Raw genomic sequence first — 9842 nt, forward strand, 5'->3', positions numbered from 1 at the left:
GGTAAGGAATCACTAAAATTTTATTAGCCACGGCTTCCCTTAAAACAACAAGCTTTCTCACTGTGTGCAGATGGTCTGTCCTTCTTATATGCATCGCTGTTCTGGCCTCTGGTAGGACTTGCTTCTGAAGTAACTTTCCCCATCAAGGAGGGGACTGCCTCATCCTCCCAAGTAAACAATTTCTTCTGTGACCAAATTTTTGAGTGAGGTAGTTAGGTATGGCCTCTTGTTTCATAATTCAACTTTACCAAAAAGGCAAAAAGTAAAACATTCTGTCAGTGAGAATTCTGATAATGCTGAAATTACCCTACGTAGGCAGAAATGGACAGGCCACAGGAAAAGCTCCTGGGGTCTCATACTCACTTTTGAAACAAGTATTAGGTGGTTGGAACTGAAATTCTTTCCTGCCTCGTATTGAAAAAGCATCTACAAAGCACAATAATATTAGCAGTCTTCAGAAAAAGATATACTACCAATGGAAAGTCTATAGAAAGCTGGAGTACAAAGAACTTATTTTCTGTACCACATAAAGGTAAATTATCTTTCTCCCTTTCCTTTCTTATTTTTCTTTTCCTTTCTATTTTTTGAGGTAAAGTCAAACTCTGTAGACCAGGCTGGCCTTTAGCTTGAGGCAATTCTCTGACCTCTGCTTCCCAGGTGTTGGGGTTACAGATGTGTGCCACCATGCCCAACAAGAATATGCTTCCCACATGATGTTTCTTCCCCCTTAACCCCTTCCTTAGTGTGAAATTATTGCCACTCAGATTTTACTAGTTTTTGCAATAACATCCTTTCCAGCAGAAAGACCCAGCTCAGGGCCTGTGGTTTATCCTCATTCCTACAGTCCCTGCCAGTCTGGGTCTGTTCTTCACACCTTTGATTTTCTTTAGTGAAGACAGTTAGCTGATTTGCAGAACATCGGTCACTCTGGGTTACTCAGATGTTCCTTTGGGAGCAGTCAGGCCACAGTCTGTGACAAGAGAATCATAGAATGGAGCTGCGTTCCTTTTGTTCTTTACATCCTGTTACATTCTGTTATTTGGTGTGACTGCCATGGCAGAGACACCAGTGACGTCCCCTACCGCGGGAAGGACACTTCTTTCTGACCACTTAGCTGGTCTTCACATTAATTATATTATTTGCAGTTACAAAGTAACATTATGTGTAGACTCTTACCAGTAATTATTGGTGTGTGCTTTCAGGGAAACTACTTCGACATTATGTAAATATCCAAGCCACGGCTCTCTTTCACTTTACCCAGTTATTTACTTGTAATGTACAGACAATAGTTTTCTGTTAATTTTAGTGATTGCAACGTTATTACCATATCCATTTCCAAGTTTAGTTTGTTCCAGACTTGACCAATGGGGGGGTATATGTCCTTTAGACACACCCCTCCCATTCTTTGGACATTTATTTTGTGCAGAAAGGGGTTCTGCTTAGGTTTCTCTTGTGCTTTTCTTTGTCCCAATTCTGGAAACACCATTTTTTTTTCTTCCCGAACAGGGGTTCTCTGTTGCTTTGTTACATGTCCTGGAACTAGCTCATGTAGACCAGGTTGAACTTGAACTCACAGAGATCCGCCCCAGCCTCTGCATCCTGTGTGCTGGGATTAAAGGCATGCACCACCACCACCGCCCAGCTGGAAGAACCATTTTTTAAATGCAGTTCTGGTTTGTTTTGTTTGAGAAGAACAACTAGAAGCCAGATGGGTGCGTTGTTCCTCTGGGGTGTCTCCAATCCATCCCTCGCAGTGGGCCAAGCTAGGGAAGTATGCACACGTATACAGGCACACCTCTCTAACTGCTCATCAAAAAGCTGGGTGCGTGCAGACTCATAGTTGCAGGGCTTGGCTTCCGTTCTTCATCTTCAGCTCTACTCCTGGGCGTTTTCAAGCTTGTTGCCTATTCTAAACTGTTGTGAATTTGTTTGTGTAATTCTGCCTCTGGGTGTAACTAGCGTTTCCCCTCTACCAGCATCTTCTTACGTGGAACCATTCCTCACCCAGCCTGTGCTTTCTTATCACACAGAACCCCTCTCCAGTTCTCTAGGCTCCGATGCCCAGGCAAACTGGACCCGTTCCATGTATGGGTGGATTCCTCAACTAGAATATGTTCTGACATCGGTGGTGGGCAGCCTTCCTGTGTTTGTTGACACTCTCCACACCCTGCCCTGGGCCCCTGTGGAGTTCCACTGCTGGGCTGTCTACCTCGTTCAGTCTACTTCCTTGATCTAGCCCTGAACTGTGCTGGTAGGTAAGGAGAGAATAGGAATAGGCAAGGGAAGAGACCCAATAGGAATCCCAGTGAGTTCTTGGTCAACCATGTCTCCTGTCCATGATTGACCCTCGTCCATTCTGTATTGGCACAGATGCCAATCACTTGCTTCATTGAACAAGCAGGATTAAAAAAAAAATCACTTGGCTATAAGGAGCTGTTTGCTAATCACCACTGTGGTCAAATACAATTTGTTCCCTAGAACTCTTTGGGTAAAATATATTAATCAAATGATCAAATTTTACAACATCCTCTTTTCATTCCCCTCCAGTTTTTGATGTTCCTGTTTTTGGACACAACTGAACAGATAAAAGAAATTAGTCACATAACAGGTTGGTTAGCAGTTGTATTGGGACTTAATTAAAATATTTGTTCATGATGTGTGCAAATGCCACGTTGATTACCTCAACCACTGTCAACCATTGTCAAGAGACAATGTGCTGTCCCGAGCACCATGCCGCTTCCTCTTTCCAAGCATGGACATCCCGGCTTATTATCAACATCTGTGTACAGTTCCCCCCCCCCCTCTCTCTCTCTCACACACACACACACACACACACGTTATAGACAGGCATATATTTGTGTATCTTTAGGTTGTAGCTACAACCACAAAACAGAATACAGACTCTACCAGAACTCATAAAATCCCATTAGCTTTGGGTTAGGGGTATCTCTCTGTCACCTTTGCCCTGTGCTGGGGGAGGGGGTAGGAAGGGAAGACCCACTCTCAGAGCAAATATGTGTGGAAATCTCATTCTGATCTCGTGCCCATCTCGCCCAGCCCAGCAGCTAACAGATCACCCTCTGCCTTCGGTCCCACAGCCTGCATACACGAAATACATCCATAAAGAACTAGGAAAGCATTTCATGTATGTACATCCCGGATCCTTCAAACCAGGCTCGGTTTAGGCTGTGTTCGTACCTTCATGGTCACCTGGTGTGCTAATTACAATGGTCTGCTATTTTCCACAAAGGGGTGGGATTGGTCAGAGGCCTGTTAGTTTAAATTTAACATTTTATCCTATAAAATTGAGATTAAACGTAAAGACACAAAAGGCCACTGTGTAGATAAAATTATTTTCATAGTTTAACGGTGAGTCTGGCAAATAACAGAAACGCAATAAATGTTAGCGCTAACTGACTCCCCTCAGCCAGGGAGTCCTCTGCTGCCGGCTCCCAGAGCAGCTGTCACAGCAACGGTGAGCATTTCCAATCTTACAATTGCACATAAAATAGACCGTGTACCCGGGAGGCACCGGGCCAGGTCCGACGAGGATGCTGAGCTGCAGTGCAGGAGACCACGGGTTCCCTGGGCGCGTGCACAGGCGCTCCTCGCTCCCGCCCGCCCGCCCGCCCGCCTGCCTGCTTGCTCGCTGTCTTGAGTTTCGCTTTCCTTTGAATCTAGAGGAAAACGAAAGCTTGGCGGTGAGGGGGGCGTGGCTGGGCGTGCAGAGGGCTTGGCGGGGATGGCCAGGGCGGGATCCAGCGCGCTGTGCCTTAAGAAGCGCAGACGTTCCTGAGCCGCGAGGCTGACAAGTTGCTTCGTGGCTGTCCTGAGCGCGGTAGCTGCACTGTGTCCTCCTCCGGAGCTCGTCGCGGATCCCTCCTCGGTCTTCGCGTTGGAGGCTTGACGCGAGGTACTTGAGGCAAGTTTGTGGCTAACTTTGGAAGTTTCCTTCATCCACCAGAACTCATGTAACTCCAGATGATTAAGAATTTACTTGGGCTCCGCAAATAGTGTCAGTCTGCATTTTTGGCATGCATCTAGGGGAAAATCGGTTTGTTTCCCAGGCAGATATATTTATTTGGACCTTAGGCGTGCTTTATGTTTACTTTAAAAAAGAAATCACAAAAGTGGTGTGTTAAAAATCCAAACAACGCAGACAGATGTGTAGAGATGTTTCTCTTAATTATTAACTCAGTATCATTTTATGTGCACTTTATCAGGAAAATCATAAAATGAATATCTTTAACGTCGTTCTGTAACTTGCTTCTTGTTTTTCTCCTTTCCATGCTAGTGTTTTAACTGATGTGTCGTAGTAGAAGTTCGTATTTCACTAACTCATGGACATTTAGGTTATGTCCTATTTTTACTATCTTTTTTTTGTATGCCCTCGTGCAAATACACAAACACACTCGTGGGAAACTCCTAAAAGTGCAATCAGTGAACTCAGAAAGTGGAAAGATTTTTGTCAAATCTTCTAAACCTGTTCCCTGGGCCTGCTTTTCATCTTCTGTGAAGGAAGCCAAATATATACGTTTAAACATAAAAGTCCTCTGGAAGTCCGAGTTCAAGCTGTTTCAAAGTTATGACTTAATTTCATGCCTAACATGGAGGGAGTTTATACTTTGAAATCGGTTCAGAAGGTGAGGTAAATGTTTCAAAACATTTTAGAACATTCCTGAGAAGTGTCTTTTGAGAGCTTCGACACCCATTCCGTCCTATGTTCAGAAGAATAAGCTGAGCAGAACGTGGCCCAGAGGTGGGTTGTCTGGTCTCTCTCTGACTCACCGCGCACTAGCAGAGGGCCTTTGTTTTTAAAAGGGAGGCTTTTTGCTTGTTCGTTTTCTTTTTTCACTCAGGAAGCCCTTGCTCCGCAGTCTTGGCACTTTAAATCAACGTTAGGTTGATAAGGCTTACAATGGCGGGTATGATGTGCCTGGACTGTGGCCAGAGCTCCAGTGGGCACCGGACAGGTGCACCCGCATTTCAGGGCTGAGGATATGTCTAAGGGTTTGCTCAGGAGAACACAAATTCTCATCAGCCCACACGGGCCAGAGGAGCCTCAAGACGCTCTGTTAGTTGGGTTTTCTCTGGGGAGATCTCAGCTTGTCCACCACATTCCCATTGTTCCTAAAATGTAAGCAGATCCTCAAAAATGGCTCAAAGTCCGGAACAGAGGTTTGGGCCATTAGTAGTCCCTGGGGATTTTAGCCCTGGGCAGGCTGAGTGAGGGGAGAGGACCAAGGGTTTGGATGTGATGGTTCAGCTCACACCTGTAATCACAGCATTGGAGAGGCGAGATGGGATTTTATTGAGAATTTGAGGCCAGCCTAGGCTACATAGTGAGACTTTATCTAATATCTATCTATCTATCTATCTATCTATCTATCTATCTATCTTCTGTCTATCTATCTATCATCTGTCTATCTATCTATCTATCTATCTATCATCTATCTATCTATCTATCTATCTATCTATCATCTGTCTATCTATCTATGCAAAAAAGTTTGAGTCAGTGGACTACATTACTAGACCTTGTCTCAAAAGTTTTGAAGATGAGGCTACTTTGATATTGCCAATAATACTAATTTTGTTCCTTTCAGGGCATTTATAGCTGCCCCCCCCCCCCTGAGTGAATAGCCCTGGAGGGACTCCCCACCCAGAATTTCCACATCATGTCATTAACTCTCTAGCTCTTTCCCTCAAGACCCTCACTGACTCTATGACCACATCGGTGGGTTACCCATGGTGGTTATTCCCGCCGTTCCCCTCATTTGAAGGATACAGCTTCAGAAAGGGTGAGCGGAGCTAGGTTTCTTCTTTGGAACCGGTATGTTTTGAGTCAGGGGTTGAGCTTAGGAACGCAGCTTCTTCTGCTCCTGCAGATGGCTGTCACCCCTGCCTCAGCTGCATCCTCTCTGCCCACTTACCGCCTTCCTCAGTTCCCTTTGTTTCGATTTCCTTCCCTATGGTGCGTCTGTACCAGCCTGAACCCTTATCTCCCCCCCCCCCCCCCCGTGCCATATAGTCCTGGCAGTCCCAAAACTTACTTTAGATCAGGCTGGTCTCAAACTCTCAGAAACCCTCTTACCTCTGCCTCCTGAGTGCTGGGGTTACAGGCGTGCGCTGCAGTCACCATCAGGCTCAGCCTGAACTTTTAAAGACTCCCCACATCAGCCAAACAGCTTTGTAGTCTTGGCCTCCATGCGCTGGCTCTGCCTCTCAAGCTCAAGCTGCATATGTGCTTGGCACAGCGAGAGGGTTGCTTCCCTCAGGCCTAAGCTAGACTGCATCTGCTGCTGTCAGTCCAGGTTACGTGGACTGATCCATAGTGAAATAAACCTCGGGTGCTTGCTCTGCTACCAAAGCCGACTGTCCCGAGCCACAATTGACCCTTCTCAAGCTTCATGCCTTTGCCTTCCCTCAGAACAGTGGCCTAAACTTGATTTTTATTTTCTATTTAGAAATTTTTGTCACATACTTGTATTGATGAATGCATAGGATAATTTTTCATTGACATCAAGTTTGAATCTATAGTAGGAAGTTATATAATGTTTTCTGAAATTTTATTGGTGGTGGTGGTGGTGATGGTGTGTGTGTGTGTGTGTGTGTGTGTGTGTGTGTGTGTCTGTCTGTCTGTCTATGTGGATATGTGCATAAAGGCAAGACGTCACCCTTAGTGTAGCTCCTCAGAAGCCATTTACTTTGTCTTTTGAGACAGGGTTTCTTATTCTGGCGACTACAGATGTGCACATCTGGCTTTTTTATGTGAGTTCTGGGTACTCGAACTCAGGCCCTCACACTTGCTACAGACTGAGCCATCTCCTCAGGCCTGAGATTCACTGTTTTGAGTAGATGTTTTATTTTTAAGAGATTCGTTTATTTTAAAATTGCATACAAGGGTTTGCCTCCATGCATATATGTACACCACATACGTGCAGTTCCCACAAAGGCAGGATCAGGGCATCGCATCTCCTGGAACTGGAGTTCTGAGCTGCCATGTGGGTGTTGGGAACCAAACCCAGGTTCTCTGCAAGAGCAGCAGGTGCTCTTAAGGCTCAGTCATCTCTCCAGCTCTCTTGAGTAAATATTTTGTTTCTCAGTTCAGCCTGTTCTGACACATGCTGTGGTCTGTTCATGTCCACTGATGCACACGCGGTATCTAGGGTTTGTACGGCACCATGTTCATGTCCACTGATGCACACGCGGTACCTAGGGTTTGTACGGCACCAACAGTGCCGCTGTGACCATGTCACACGTGTCGTCAAGGACACTGACAATCTCTTTAGGGGGTGTAGATGTGCTTCAGTGTAGACCATTTGCCTAGCATGTTGAGAGCGCCTAGATTCATCTCCAGCACTGCAAACAAATCAGTTAGCTAAGAAAGAAAGGGAGGAAGGAAAAGGTCACCGGCAAAATAAAACAAACTCAAACCAAAAAAAAAAAAAAAAAACAGTAAAGAAAAGGGAAAAAGTAAAAAAGAATCCCTTGAAATTTTGATATTGAATTTGAGTTTAAAAGATGATAACAAGTTACTTCCCCAAGCGATTGGGCCATTTTATAGTCTGCCCCTTGTAGTATTAAGAATCCTGTTTGGGGGGTGGCAGTGAGATGGCTCCGTGACTGAAAGCCCTGTGGCCAGGCCTGATGTCCTGAGTCTGAGTCCTGGGACCTATTTGGAAGAAGACTGACTCCAGCAAGTTGTCCCTTGACTTCCCTTTGTGTGCCATGGCGTTCATACACACACACACACACACACACACACACACACACGAAGTAAGTAAATAATACAATAAGAAACTTTTAATCTTAAAAAAATCACGGTAAAGGTGTTTGCTGCACAAGCCTGGGGGCCTGGGTTCAATCCCCAGGCAGAACCGACTCAGCCAAGGTGTCTTCTGATTTCTGAATGTGTGCTGTGGCACACACACACACACACACACACACACACACACACACACACTCTATTAATATTTGAAAAGAAAAAGATCCAGCCTGGCGTTGATGACAAACACCTTTAATCCCAGTACTCTGGAGGTGGAGGCAGGCAGAGCTCTGAGTTTGAGGCCAGCCTGATCTGCAGAGTGAGTTCCAGGGTAGCCAGGGAGCACAGAGAAACTCTGTCTTCAAGTTAAAAAAAAAATTCTACTTACCCATACCTCCTCCAATGCTTGGCTCAATAAAAAATTTAAATATGTATTTTATTTTTAATTGACACACAGGAATTATACAAATTTCTCCTGGGTGTGGTGACATTGCTGCCAGCCATTTTGGAACACAGGTGGCCGAGGCAAGGGGATTGAGTTTGAGGCCAGTCTTGGCTCCAAGTAACGTCTTGTCTCAAAAAACAATCCAACTGGGGCTAGAGAAGTGACTCAGAGGTTAAGAGCACTGGCTGCTCTTTCAGAGAATCTGAGTTCAATTCCCAGCAAGCACATGGTGACTAACAACTGTCTCTAGTGGGATCTGATGCCCCCTTCTGGTATACAGGCGTACATGCAGATGGAGCACTCACACATAAAATAACGAATCTTAAACCAAAACCAAAACGACCAAACACCCCTCTCCCCCAGTTGCATATTTATGAGTGAAATGGCATTTCACTTCAACACATTTGTCATCGCGTGCGATGATCAGATTGTCAGAATTGCTGACTGCTCCCTGATGGAAAATCTACAAGGATGTCTTATTATGGTCTCGATTTGGGCTTCCATGACTGTTACCTTACCACTTAGTAAATTTCTAGACTGCATTTCCTTCCGTTTTGAGTTTGGATTTCCTTATGCAGATTTCCTTATGCAAATATTCTTACAGCCCTCTGCATAAACTTACCCACATCCCCTTTCTCCAGACACTGCATGTTTACACACCACCCAAATTACTTTTCTTGCATCAAGATTCAGATTCTTGTACTCTCCGAAGGGTCTCATTCTGTGGCCCAGGCTGGTCTCCAACTTGTAATTCCCTATCCTGAGCCTCCTGTGTGCTGGAATTACTGGTGTTTGACAACACGCCTGGCTTAACAGCCTTAGCACCCACCCCCTTCTGCCCTCTTATCTTTAACAAACTCTGTTACAAGGCCACTCGTTTAACCACTGAGTTCTGACTGGTTCTCTCCATTGGCCAGTCTATAAACTGATACAAGACATGTAGCCAGCCACATGTATTAAAAATGTCACCTTTTTGGTGCTGGAGAGATGGCTCAGTGGTTAAGAGGGCACACTGCTCTTGCAGAAGACCCAAGTTTTGTTGCCAACCAGACTGGGCAGCTCACAACAGCCAGTGCTCTAAGGGATCCGGCACCCTCTTCTGGTCTCCATGGGCAACTGTACGCATGAGCACAAATCCACATGCAGATGGGAACATAGACGCACAATTAAAGAAAACCTTACCTTTAGACTGGGGAGATAACTCATTAGGTAAAACGCTGGCTGGGTGAGGACAGGGGTTGGGCTCCGTGCACCTGCATAGGTGCCAGGAGGGCATGGCAGTCTCCTTGCAATTCTAAGTGCTCAGGAGGCGGGAACAGGGAATCCATGGAGTGAGCTGGCTAGCTAGACCAGACTGTATTGGTCACCCGAGAGACGCTGCCTCAAAGAATAAGATGGAAGGCAATTGAGGAAACCTCCCAACACCAGCCTCTGTCTCGAGAAGAATCTATTGAGAGGGCCCTAGCTGAATCCAGCTGGTTTAGTGCTTCATAGCCGACGGGCTCTCAGGCCTCTTGACTTATTTGCCCGTGGGGCAAGAGAAACACACAGAACTCTTGTGTTGCTTGTCTACTCTGACTAGAGAGAGAAGGAGACACAGAGGACACGGTGCCTCAGCTTAGGTCTGTGGGC

This window comes from Microtus oregoni, unplaced genomic scaffold, assembly GCF_018167655.1.
Source record: "Microtus oregoni isolate MIOR12 unplaced genomic scaffold, Mior012 000002F_ref0000024, whole genome shotgun sequence".
In the NCBI taxonomy this organism is placed as follows: domain Eukaryota; kingdom Metazoa; phylum Chordata; class Mammalia; order Rodentia; family Cricetidae; genus Microtus; species Microtus oregoni.